The 13582-nt window shown below is 47.2% G+C and overlaps 1 protein-coding gene across 1 annotated transcript in view; it reads right to left on the minus strand.

The window, feature by feature from the left end:
* Positions 1-6971, minus strand: part of LOC132392952 (gap junction gamma-1 protein-like) — a 51990-nt gene extending 45019 nt beyond the window's left edge. Inside the window, exon 1 of the mRNA XM_059967564.1 lies at positions 3975-6971. The gene's annotated coding sequence lies outside the window, so the exon portion shown is untranslated. The remainder of the gene's footprint in view (positions 1-3974) is intronic.
* Positions 6972-13582: the final 6611 nt, after the last annotated feature.

A 13582-nucleotide genomic window follows, 5' to 3' on the forward strand; every position in this document is an offset into this window, starting at 1 on the left:
CAATTACCTTAAGATTATGTCCCCTCATATTAGTCATTTCCATCCTGTGAAAAGTCTCTGGCTGTCCACGTTATCTATGCTTCTTATCATCTTATACATCTCTTATCAATTGGCTGTCATCCTCCTTCATTCCAAAGCCCTTGCTCACTCACCCCTTCCTCAGGCAGCAACCTGGTAAATCTCTGCACTCTCTCTAATGCCCACATGCTTCCTATAATGAGCTGACCAGAAATGAACACAATATTCTGTGGTCTAAACAGTTTTATAGAGCTGCAAATGATCTCAGGGCCTCTTGAACTCAATCCCCCGACACATCATACCACCCTGTTAACTTGCATAGTCACCTTGAGGGATCTATGGACATGGACCCCAGGATCCCTTTGTTCCTCCATACTGCAAAGAATCCTGCCGTTAACCCTATATTCTGCCTAAATTAGACCTTCCCAAGTGAATCACTTCACATGTTTCCATGTTAACTCTGTCTGCCACCTCACAGTCCAGCTCTGCAACCTGTCAATGTCCCGTTGTAACCTTCTACACTATCTACAACACTGCCAACCTCTGTGTCATCTGCAAACTTACTAACCCACCCTTCCACTTCCTCATCCATTTATCAAAATCACAAACAGCAGGGGTCCCAGAACAGATCCCTGCGGAACACCACCGGTCACCGACCTCCCGGTGGAATTTGATCCATCTACAACCATGTTCTGTGGGCAAGCAAATTCTCAATCCACACAGCCGAGTTTCCTGGATCCCATGGAACCTGACTTTCCGGATGAGCCAACCATGGGGAACCTTATCAAACCCCTTACAAAAATCCATATACACCAAATCCACTGCACTACCTTCATCAATGTGTTTTGTCACTTCCTCACAGAATTCTATCAGGCTTGTCAGCCAGGTTGACAATCCCTAATCAGTCTATGCTTCTCCAAATGCTCAACGATCCTGTCTGTAAAAACCTTCTCCAATAATTTTGCTACCACTGAAGTAAGACTCACTGGTCTATAATTCCCAAAATTATTCCTACTGCCTTTCTTGAGTAAAGGAATAAGATTTGACACCATCCATCTTCTGGTACTACTCCTGTGGCCAGTGAGGACACAAAGATCATCGCCAAGGACAAACCAATCTCTTCCCACTGTAACCCGGCGTGTATCCGTCTGGCTCCGGGAACAGGGAACTTCAAAGAATTTAAAGAACTTCTGCTCTCAGGATGAGGTTTTCCATTCCAGGACATCTGAAACGTCCATTCACAGCATAGCTTCTATTCTGCAGGAGTTGACGGAGTCTTGTTCATGTCTCATATTTCTGCTCTCACACCAGGCAAAGAATTGTTTGTTATTCCAATGATCCTCCCCATTTAGCTCATTCACCACCTTTTACCTACCAAAATAGAACACTGGGATCTTCTAACATTACAGAACATGGAAAATACAACAGTATAGCCCAGGAACAGTCCCATCTCCCCAAGGTATCTGCATCGAACATGATGCAAACTAAACTAACTCCCTTTTGCTGAAAGACAGGAGAATTAGGCTGTTGGGCCCATCAAGACTGCCCCGTCATTTCATTATGACTGATTTATCATTCCTCTCAACCCCATTCTCCTACCATCTGCTCATTACCTTCAACGACGTCCTTACTAATGAAGAACCTCAATGTCAAGAATCAACATCCCAAACTGGCCACTAATCCTGGCAAAGGAATACCAGGGGTGAGAGCTTGGATGGAGCTCCTGAGCTCAGTGATGTTGGGTTTGTGGAGCAGACCTTCAGTAAACGTTATCCATTATCTCTCCACTTCCTACATAACTGTTCTCAAACACCCCCCATCATATCTGGCAGCACAGTCCAGGCACCCAACACTTTGTGTGTAAAAAGACTTGCCCCGCACATCTCCTTTTAACTCCCTCCCCCACCTTAAATGTATGTCATCTCGTATTAGACATTTCCACCCCGGATAAAAGATTCTGACTGTCTATCCTATCTAATCCTTTAAATTTTATTGTTTGATCTTCCCCCTTTCAGGGTTCAATTCCCACCACTGTCTATCAGGAGCTTGTATGTTCTCAGTGTAACTGAGTGAGTTTCCTCCCACATTCCAAAGACGTACGGGTCAGTGAGCTGTGCTCATGCTATGCTGGTGCCAGAAGCCATTGCGAGCTGCCCCACAGCACATCATCTGACACAAACAAGGCATTTCACGATATGTTTTGATGTGTATGTGCCAGTTAAAGCTAACTGTTGTCTTTACTCTTATTCAATCACGTTCTGTCCCTCAACCCCTGGGTTGAAGATGGTAATAAATGCTGGGTTTACCAGTGATATCAACATCTAATGAATAAATAATTGAAACAAAACTATTTTAGCAATGTTGATTTAATGCATTGCTAAGGATTCTGCTCATCTTCCAGACACTGCTGTTGGGTCGGTTAGAGGAGATGGTTTAGCTTTCAGTTTTTTTACACACAGGTACACTGAAAATGGTGAAACTCATCGCACTGCGTCAGCGACCAGCACAATGTGACGATGAGCTGAGGGCAGCCTGCAAGAGTCAGTACCAGCCCACAACTCACTACCCCCAACCCTTATCCCTTTGGAGTGTGGGAGGTAACCGGACCACAGGGAGAAGGTGCAGACTCCTTACAGACAGTGGCGGGAATTGATGATCTGATCACCGGCACCATGGAGCTCTGCTGCTTGGTTTATCACTACGCACCGGGAAAAGTTTGCCATTGCTTACAGTTCATGCAGATCAAATCACTGCACAGTGCATTGAGGTAAATCAGTAACATACTGCAGAATAAAGTGCACCAGCTACAGAGAGAGTGCAGTGCAGGTAAACAACATTGTAAGGAGGAACCTGGGGAAGGGGGGGGGGGGGGGTCTATGGAGCAACTGGTCTTGAGAGGACAGGGGGTGGGGGGGCAAGTAGATACAGGCTGAAGGGGGAAGAGAGATGGGGATGGAGGGCTGTGGGGAGTGGTGATATAGTGGGAAGAAGAGGTGGGAAGATGTGGGATAGAAGAGGCAGGGAGAGAAAGGGGGTGAGTGAAGGGAGTGGGAAGAGAAAAGGGAAGGGTGAGGGGTAGAAGGGTGGGGAGATGTGGTGAGGGGTAATGGGGAGAAAGGGAGTAAGGGGAGTGGGGAAGGTGTTGTGTAGACACGGTGGGACACAGATGAGGGAAAGGCCGGGGGAATGGGGAGAACAAAAGGTAGCGGGGAAGTTGTGAGACAGAAGGGGTGGGGAGAGCAATAAGTGTGAGGGAAGGGTGTGGGAGGTGCAGGTGTGGGGGAGGACAGGGTGGGGTGTAGAAACGTGTGCGGAGGGGTGTGTGAAAAGGGTAAATTGGAACCAGACTCAGGTGGGTGGGGAGTCACTCCGCTCCTCATACACACTGATCATCCCGCGTCGGGAGCCGAGAACAAAGACCTGAATGATGGGGCAAGTAGTCCGACAGTCTGGCAGGAGGAACGGGGTGTGAGTCACAACCAGTCTGGGTTCCTCACCCCTTCCCAACGCATCCCAGACACTCTCCCAACGGAGAGATAAAATAAGCCAGGACCCCCTTTCCTCCCCGCTCTCTCCCTCCTCCTCCTCCCCCTCCCTACAGCCTCAAGCAGGTAACCCGAGCCTGGAGGCTCCCCACCGTCTGGGCTGGAGAGGAGGCAGTGGGCTACTCCGTGCCCGAAGGAACGGAAGGGAGGGAGGGATGGATCACAAACGGCAAAACAAAAAGGGGACACGAAATCAAGTTAAAACTTCACTAGAAGTTTCCTCCTCCTTCCCTTCCCTTTCACCCTCGCTCTCCCTCATCCTTTCCCCGCTCTTTCTCCCTTCGTTCTCCTCCTCTCCCTCCCTTCCTCTCTCCCTGCTCCCCCCTCCCGCACCCCTCCGGAAAGTTTGCAGTGGCCAGTTTAGACTCAGCTTGCTTGCCGGCCGTCCCCCTCCGGAGTGTGAGCACTCACCGGCGTGGTCGGAGCGGGGTCCCGGAGACGCGATGCGGGCTTCTCCCTCGCACGCTGCACACACTCCCGCGGATAACCCGAGCAAACAAAGACCAGGCGGAGCGGTCGAATAGCGGAGGGGGAAAAAATGCGAAGGACACGTGATTCCAGGACCTTCCTAAAATCTCCCCAAAGTCCATCCCCTTCATCCTTCCACCACCCCCACCCTCCGCTCTGCTCCGGGACCCTGGAGGGATGGTGATATTTGACACCTGCGAGTTTGCGAGCACTTTGTCCTGCTCCACCAGAACTGCACGGCGTAGGAATTACCATGCATTAAAATTAAACTCATCCCCTCTGCCTCCTGATCTCCATTCCCTGCACGTTCATGCGGCTATCTAACAGCCTCCGCCACTCTCCTATCTGAAATCGCAATTCTGTTATGCCGTGAAAAGTTTGTCTCGCACACTGCTCATGCAAATCAAATCATCACACGGGGCATCGAGGTAGAACAGTAACAGGAGGCAGAATGATGTGTCAAGACTACAGAGAAAGTGCATAACTGGTGAACAGTCACTATAAGCGCAAGAGATTCTGCAGACGCTGGAAATCTCTGAGCAACGCATAAAATGCTGGAGGAACTCAGCAAGTCAGGCAGCGTCCACTAAGATGACTGAACAGTCAATGTTTCGGGCTGAAACCCTTCATCACGACTGGAAAGGAAGGGACAGGGAAAAGTATCTGATCGTCCACTCTTGTACACTTTTACCGAGTCACCTCTTAATTTCCTTCCCTGGAGAGACTGTGTAGACGGAGCCCATGGAGGAGAGGCTGATCTCCATGATGCGCTGAGCTGTGACCACAACTCTCTGCTTCTGTGGTCACGGGCAGAGCGGCTGCCGGACAACCCATTATGCACCTGCATAGGACGCTTTCCATCGCACTCCAGAATGAAGTCTAGATAGTGGGGATAAAGGTGTTAGCTTGGACGGAAGGTTCAAATGAAAATGGGACTAAGTTTCTCGGTTAGGGTGTACAGAGTGTGGGAAATGGACGGGGAAACACTATCCCGTAAAAAGAACCCAGAGCTACAGAAACACTGCCAGAAGCTGCAAAGACTTCATCCCTGGGAGAGGAAGGAAGGATCTCCACCTAGATGACATCAGGAAGAGGGACTGGCCCAGGACAGAGGACTCCAGCGAGCTGCTGTGGTGGTCAATGTAGCCAGTATCAGACGCGAGACCGGAGACTGAGGCCTAGAGTTCGGGGTCCCGTCATCAGTGAGTCCAGAGCTCGAGGACACCAGTATTCAGGGTCCTCATTCATGGTTACTGGTGAGTCCAAGGCCGACACTGACAGTCGAAGGCCGAGGGTCGATCAGATGTCAAGGCCTGATGGCGGAGCTCGAGTCTGCTTAGGAAGTCAAAGGCCCAGTGTAAGCGAGTTCTTGTCCACTGGAGACTGAAGGCCGAGAAGGGTCTGTTCCAGCGTTGAAGGACTGTGCATGGCAGCTTACTGTGTCCTGTGTTTTTCTGCTGAACACTGTGGGCATGCTATGTTGTCACGGGACTGTGCAGCGACACGTACAGGCTGCCCCAGCGCATCCTTGGGTGCATTGGTTGTTGATGCAAACAATGCTTTTCACAGTATGTTTCAATGCTATTAGATAAATACACCCAGTGGCCACTTTATTAGGTACACCTGTACACCTGCTCATTAATGCAGACATCTAATCAGACACTCATGTGGCAGCAACTCAATGCATAAAGGCATTCAGAAATAGTCAAGAGGTTCAGTTGTTGTTCGGACCAAACATCAAAATTGGGAAGAAATGTGATCTGAGTGATTTTGACCATGGAATAATTGTTGGTGCCAGACGGGGTGATCTGAGTATCTTAGAAACTGCTGATCTCCTGGTATCGTCACACATAATAGATTCTAAAGTTTACAGAGAATTGTGTGAAAAACAAAAAAAAACATCCAGTGAGCAGTACAGATGTAATATATTCTATTCTAGTCATTTTCTGGAATGACAGAAACTGTTGCGCAACTATCTGTGGTTCCTTGTCATTGACTAAGTGTTGTTATCCTGGGCAGAAATTATTGATTTACTTTCACTACTGACCTTAAACTCACCACAGATCCTGGCTACTTCATTTTCTTCAAAATACTGCTCAATTCACTCAGTATACATCTCCCAGTTATCTGTTGTGTAATCAAATGCATCTGTCTTTCGATGTAGCCAGCCATTTCTGCTTTTTTTTAAAGACATTATGATTATTATCATCCAGTACTCACAGTTTACAAATTTCATTTATGAATTTCATCCATTTTCTGCCCTTTTTCAAAATTCAGACATCTTGCTGTGCTTCAGAGGGAGGTAGTCATCCTGGGCTCACTTAAACTTTCTCAATGCCACTGTTATGTTTTCTAACTCCAAAACTAATTGAAGGAACAGCATGGGGAGCCCAGAAATAAACTTTGTTCTTTACTTTAGTGAGGTGTGCACAAATGACATGGTGACATAATAACGTATGCCATTCAAGTACTTTTACATATGACCTGTAATGAATTATGTAAACAACAAAAATACTTAAACAATATACTTATAATATTACTGAAACATTAAATACACAACAGTTGCAGGTGGTTGTAGGCTCACACAGATCCATCACTAGCACAACCCTCCCCACCACTGAAGACATCTTCAAAAGCCACTGCCCCAGAAGGACAGCATTAACTACATCATTAAGGACTCTCACCATCCAGGACACGCCCTCTTCTCATTACTACATTCGGCGAGGAGGCACAGGAGCCTTAAGACACACACGCACATTTTAAGAACAACTTCTTCCCATCCACCATCAGATTTTTGAATGGTCCATGAACCATGAACACTCCTTGTTACTCTTTTTACTTTCCACTGTGTACTTACTGTAATAATTTATAGCAATTTTATGTCTTTGCACTGCGATGCTGCCACAAAAGAAGGAATTTTACATCACCGTCTGTTTTAATAAATCTGATTCTGATTTTGTTGTTCCCATTCTTCTGCTGTGGGTTTAAGGCCAGGATCTGCTTTGTTCATTAAGGTGCTGTTACATTAATGGAAGGGTGGAATCTACAGATCTCAAGGCTGCTCCTTATTCCCACTCAAAATGCTGGAGGGACCATGGACAGAAGGCCATGGAAGAACTGAAAGGGGGTGGTGGGAGACAATCGGTAGGCAAGCAGATAACATGAGAGAGGGAAAAGGGAATAGGGCATGGTGAAAGTGGGAGGGGGGGATTACCGGAAGTCTACCCAGATGGAATATAAGGTGTTGATCCTCCTGGCACTTACCCTCAGAAGCACATTCCTCCCTCCTCACTGATCTCCCTCCTGGCATTTATCCTTGCAAGCAGAACAAGTGCTACACCTGCCCCTACATCTCCTCTATCACTACCATTCCGGGTCCCAGACTGTCCTTCCAAGTGAGGCAGCTCTTCAGCTGAGAGTCTAGTGGGGTCATATATTGTGTCCAATGCTCCTGGTGTGGCCTCCCGTATATCAGGGTGACCTGAGTAGCATGGGAGACTGCTTCACTGAACACCTACACTCCATCCGCCAGAACAAGCGGGATCTCCCAATGGCCACCCGTTTTAATTTCACTTCCCATTCCCGTTCCAGTATGTCTATCCATGACCACACTTAGTTTGGAGAAACAACACATTATATTCAATTTGGGTAGCCTCCAACTTCATGGCATGAACATCGATTTCTCAAACTTCTGGTAATGCCCCCCCTTCCCCATTTCCCATCCCCTTTTCCGTCTCTCACCTTGCCTCCTTGCCCACCCATCACCTCCCTCTGGGGCTCCTCCTCATTTTTCAATCTTCCATGGCCTTCTGGATCTTTCACCAATCAGCTTCCCAGTTCTTCACTTCATCCTTCCCCCTCCTGGTTTCACCTATCACCCTGTGTTACTCTCTGCCCTCCCCTCACTTCTTAAATCCACTCTTCAGCCTTTTTCTCCAACCCTGCCAAAGGGTCTCGGCCCGAAACATTGACTGCACTCTTTTTTCCATGGATGCAGGCTGGCCTGCTGAGTTTCCCCAGCATTCTGTGTGTGTTGTTTGGATTTCCAGCATCTGCAGATTTTCTCTTGTTCCTTATTCCCATCATCACCCAGGACACACCCTCCTCTCACTACTACCATCAGGGAGGAGGTACAGGAGCCTGAAGACACACACTCAATGATTCAGGAAGAGCTTCTTCCCCTCTGCCATCAGATTTCTGAATGGTCCATGAGTTTCAGGAGATTTGCTATACTCTAACAAATTTCTACAGGTGTACCGTGGAGAGCATTCTAACTGGTTGCCTGGTGTGGAGGGGCCGCCACATAGGATCAGGAAAGTTGTGAACTCAGCCAGATCCATCGTGGGCACTAGCCCCCACACTATTGAGGACCTCTTCAAAAGGCAATGCCTCCATCACCTGGGACATGCCCTCTGCTCACTGCTGCCATCAAGGAGGTGGCACGGGAGCCTGAAGACACACACTCAACACTTTAGAAACTATTTCTACCCCTCCATCATCAGAACCCATGAACACTCCCTCACCATCTTTGCCCTCTTTTTGCATGACTTCATTAATTTTTTTCATATTTATTTTTTATTGTAATTTGGAGCGTGTGTTATGTACTGCACTGAACAGCTGCCGCAAAACAACGAACTTCAAGACCTACGTCAGTGATGATAGGCCTGATTCTGATTCCGATTTGCAACCTGGAACTCTGCGTCACTGTGTCACTCCAGAGGTTAACCAAAGTAGGTTCTCGTTGCCCCTGGCATGAGGTGGGGTGGAGGACGGCAAGTGGGAGCACTTGGAAACTCACCAGCATCAAGGATAAAGGTACCGTCTCTTTGATATGTCAAGCAGCTTCAGCAAATAACGCTGGATAGTAGTCGTGGCGGGAAATCTCGCCTGCTGCTGTCCGTCGTTTGTACTGAAGGTTGTCTGCACAGCCTGTTTCTAAAGTTCACAGACGTGTGGTACTGTATATAGCAGAGATCTCCTGACACCCTGCAGACTCAAATTCAGATACTGATTTACTTAACGTAAGTAAATCAAAACATACTGCGAAATGCATCATTTGTGGTAACACACAGCACGCCCAGAGTTGTGCTAGGCCAGCCCATGGGATCACTGCACATTCCAGTGCCAACACAGCATGCCCATAATGTTTAGTGGAACAACACAAGCGGTAACAACAAAGCAAAAATAAAGCAAGACAACAACAGCAAATCAGATCTCTCTCTCTCCCCACCCCCCCCCCCACCCCCATCTAGTCCTTGGCCCCAGGCTCTCAGACACACAGATATCGAGCCTCCAATTTCAGACTTTGCAGATTTCTGGGTACCAATCCCAGGACTTACCGATCACAGGTTGACCTTTGGGACTTGACTTCCACACTCACACGGACCTGTGAACCTCAGTGATCTAGTATGTCACTGGCCCTCATGACTTCATCAGGAGTCTACTTCCAGACTTGCTGTCTTTGGTCTTTGAGCTTCAGGCTTCTACCTGTGGACTTCAATCTTTGGCTTTGTCCTCTGGACTTTGCCAACTCAGCCAGAGGGTAGCTCAACCATGAACAGCCCTCATTGTTTCAACCAAGGCTCAACTCTCCATTCATTCGGTGGGCTGGGGATACAGTACCAGCGAGCAATCAGTTGTTTGGAGAAGTGACTGCAAGCTTTAAAAGGTGAGCAGGGACCTTTGGAGCTTTTTAGTGGGCTTGAGATATTGTAACTTTTTTGGCACTTGTCAAAGGCCTTCAAAAAGAAGCAAGATTTAAGTGGAGTGGCCATTGAGTGAGTGGGCCAGTGTACAGTGGAGTGCTTGAGGCTTTGACTCAAGAGCCTTAGGCAAGAAGAGGCGGGCTAAGGTAAGTTTCGAGTAAGTTTCTTTCTTCCTTTGTTCATTAGTGTCCAGTGGGTCCAGGGTCTGTGGTATGTTCTCCATGTGAGATGAGGGAACACTGGGAAACCTCCATTCTCCCTGGTAACTACGTCCGTATGAAGTTTATCGGGCTGCAGCTCATTGCAAACTGTGTTAGAGAACTGGAGTTTGAGAACTCATATAGGAAAATGAGGAGGTGATAGATAGGAGCTTTAGTGAGGTAGTCATCCGTAAGTTGTAGGAGGCAGGCAGCTGGATGAGTGTCAGGAGAGGGAAAGGAAATGGGCAGCCATTGGCCATTCCCCTCAATAATAAGTACACTGCTTTGGATACTGTTGTGGGGGGGTCGGGTAGCAACCTTCTGGGGGAAGACACAGCGAGCAGATCTCTGGCACTGTTTGGTTCTGTGGCTTAGAAGGAAAGAGGACAGAAGAGGAGGACAGTGGTAATAAGGGGTTCAATAGTTAAGGGAGAAGACAGGAGATTCTGTGGATGTGAAAGGGACACACTGATGGTATGTTGCTTCCCAAGTGCCAAGGTCAGAGACATCTCAGATCAGGTCCACAGCGTTCTAAAGGGGGAGGGTGAGCAGCCAGAATTCATGGTACATTTTGGCACCAATAACATAGGTAGTAAAGGGATGAGGTCCTGAAGAGAGAGTATGAGGAGTTAGGTAGGAAGCTGAAGAGCAGGGCTGGAAGGTTGATCTCCCTGCACAGCTGCCTGTGCCACATGCCAGTGGGCTGATTTGGCAGACGAATGTGTGGCTGAAGAATTGGTGCAGCATTTCAGATTTACAATATGACTTGTAAAGAAGGGACGGGTTGCACCTGAACTTGAGGGGCACCAGTGTCACTGTGGGCAGGTTTGCTTACCATAGATGCATACCGTAGGGAAAGGCCAGATGATGGAGCAGGTGGTGGAAAGTTAGGTGCAATGTGTAGGCAGACTGTGAGGCAGTGATAGAGCATAACTGCAGTCAGCTGGATGGGTTGAAATACTTTTACTTTAATGCAAGAAGTATCAGAAACAAGGGTGATGAAATTAGAGCACATGGAACTATGAGGTTGTGGGCCATTACGGAGATTGGGCTGTCACAAGGTCAGGACTGGCTGCTAGATGTTCCAGGGTTCAGATGTTTCAAAAAGGACAGGGAGGGAAGTAAAAAAGCTGGTGGACTTCCAACTTCCCTAATATTGATTGGCAAAAGGTTTAGATAGAGCATAATTCATAAGGTGTGTCCAAGAAGGATTCCTGACACAATATGTAGACGGGTCAGCTGGAGGAGAGACCACACTGCATCTGGTACTAGGCAATGAGGTGGTTTAGGTCTCAGATCTTTCAGTGGGTGAGCATTTCAGAGACAGTGACTACAACTCCATGACTTTCACTACAGCTTTGAACAGAGACAGGAGCAGACAGTAAGGGGAAGTATTTATTTGGGAAGGGTGAATAATGATGCTATTAGGCAAGAACTTGGGAGCATAAACTATGTACTCAGTGAAATCCACAATGGAAATATGGAGGTTGTTTAGCTTCTCTTGCATGGAGCTCTGAATAGGTTTGTCTGGTTGAGGCAGGGAAAGGATGGTAGGGTGAAGGAACCATGGTTGATGAGAGATGTGGAACATCTAGTCAAGAGGAAGAAAGAAGCTTACTTAAGGTTCAGGAAGCGAGCATTTGACAGGGCTCTAGAGAGTTACAAGGCAGCCAGGAAGAAGCCTAAGAATGGACTTAGGAGAGCTAGAAGGGGCCATGAGAAGGATTAAGGAAAACTACAGGGCAATCTATATGTACATGAAGAACAGGAGGATGACTAGAGTGAGGGTAGGACCGATCAGGGATGGGAGAGAAAATGTGCCTGGAGTTGGAGGAGACTGGGGAGGTCCTTAATGAATACTTTGCTTCAGTATTCACCAGTGAGAGGACAACATAAAACGGGCTGATATGCTGGAACAGGTCGGCATTAAGAAAGGGAATGTGCTGGAACCTTTGTGAAACATTTGGATAGATAAGCCCCCAGGGCCGAAAGAGATGAACCCCAGATTACTCTGGAATGCAAGGGACGAGATTGCTGAGCCTTTGGCAGTGTTCTTTGTGTCCTTGAACAGAGGAGTCGTCCCAGATAACTGGAGGGTGGCCAATGTTTCCTTGTTCAAGAAAGGGAGTAGGGATAATCCTGGTGAAGGTAGAACAGTGGATGTGCTGTATATAGGTTTTAGTAAGGTTCCCCATGGGAGGCTTATCCAGAAAGTCAGAAAGCATGGGGTCCAGGGAAAGTTGGCTGTGTGGACTCAGAATTGGATTGCCAAAAGAAAGTAGAGTGTGGTTTGGGTGGTGTGTATTCTGTCTGGAGGTCAGTGACCAGTGTTGTTCCACTGGGGATCTGTTCGGGGACCCCTGCTCTTTGTGATTTTTACAAATAACTAGTAAATTTGAATATGACACAAAGATTGGTGAAGTTGTGGATTGTGTAGAAGATGGCCCTAAATTACGTCAGGACGTTGATAGAATGCAGAACTGGGCTGAGAAGTGGCAGATGGAGTTCAACACGGAACACTTCGAAGTGATTCACTTTGGTAGGTTGAATTTGAAGGCAGAATACTGGGTTAATGTTAGGATTCTTAGCAGTGTGAGCAACAGACGAATCTGTGTCCATAGATCCCTCAAAATTGCCATGCAAGTTGAAAGAGTTATCAAGAAGGCTTATGTTGTGTTGAAAACACAAGAGAATCTGCAGATGCTGGAAGCCCAGAGCAACACACACAAAATGCTGGAGGAATTCAGCTAGTCAAGCAGCATCTATGGAAATGAATGAACAGTTGATGCTTTGGGCCAAGACCCTTCATCACAAACTGAAGGGTCTCAGCCCAAAAGGTCAACTGTTTAATCTCTTTCATAGCTACTGATTGACCTCCAGCATTTTGTGTGTGTTGTTATAGTGTGTTGGCTTTCATTAGTTGGGGAACTGAATTCAAAAGCTATGCAGCAAAATTGCCATTCTATAAAACTTACCATGCTGTGTTCAGTTCTGGTCACCTCATTATAGGAATGATGTGGAAGCATTATAGAGGATACAGAGAAGATTTATAAGGATGCTACCTAAATTAGAGAGCATGTCTTATCAGGTTAGCTTGAGCAAGCTAGGTCCTTCCTCTTTGGATCAAAGGAGGGTGAGATGTCACTTGATTGAGGAGTACAAGATGATAAGATGCATAGATGCATAGTGGATAGCCAGGAACTTTTTCCCAGGACAGAAATGGCCTATACAAGGGGGTTTAATTTTAAGGTGATTGGGGGAAAGTATATGGGGTATGTCATAGAAGAATTTTTACACAGAGAGTAGTGAGTATGTGGAATACCCTACCCTGCCAGAGGTAGTAGTGGAGGCAGACACATTAGATAGGCACATGGATGACAGAAAAACGGAAGGTTATGTAAGAGGGAAGGGTTAGGTTGATCTTACTGTAAGTTATAAGCTTGGGATACCATTACAGGCTGAAGGGCCTGAACTGTGCTGTACTGATCTATGTTCTATATGCTTTATGCACTGAAAGTGCTAAATGGAAATATATACAACAACACACACAAAATGCTGGTGGAACGCAGCAGGTGAGGCAGCATCTATAGGGAGAAGCACTGTCGACGTTTCGGGCCGAGACCCTTCGTCAGGACTAACTGAAAGG

The sequence above is a fragment of the Hypanus sabinus genome, chromosome 4, assembly GCF_030144855.1.
Source record: "Hypanus sabinus isolate sHypSab1 chromosome 4, sHypSab1.hap1, whole genome shotgun sequence".
Classification (NCBI taxonomy): Eukaryota; Metazoa; Chordata; class Chondrichthyes; order Myliobatiformes; family Dasyatidae; genus Hypanus; species Hypanus sabinus.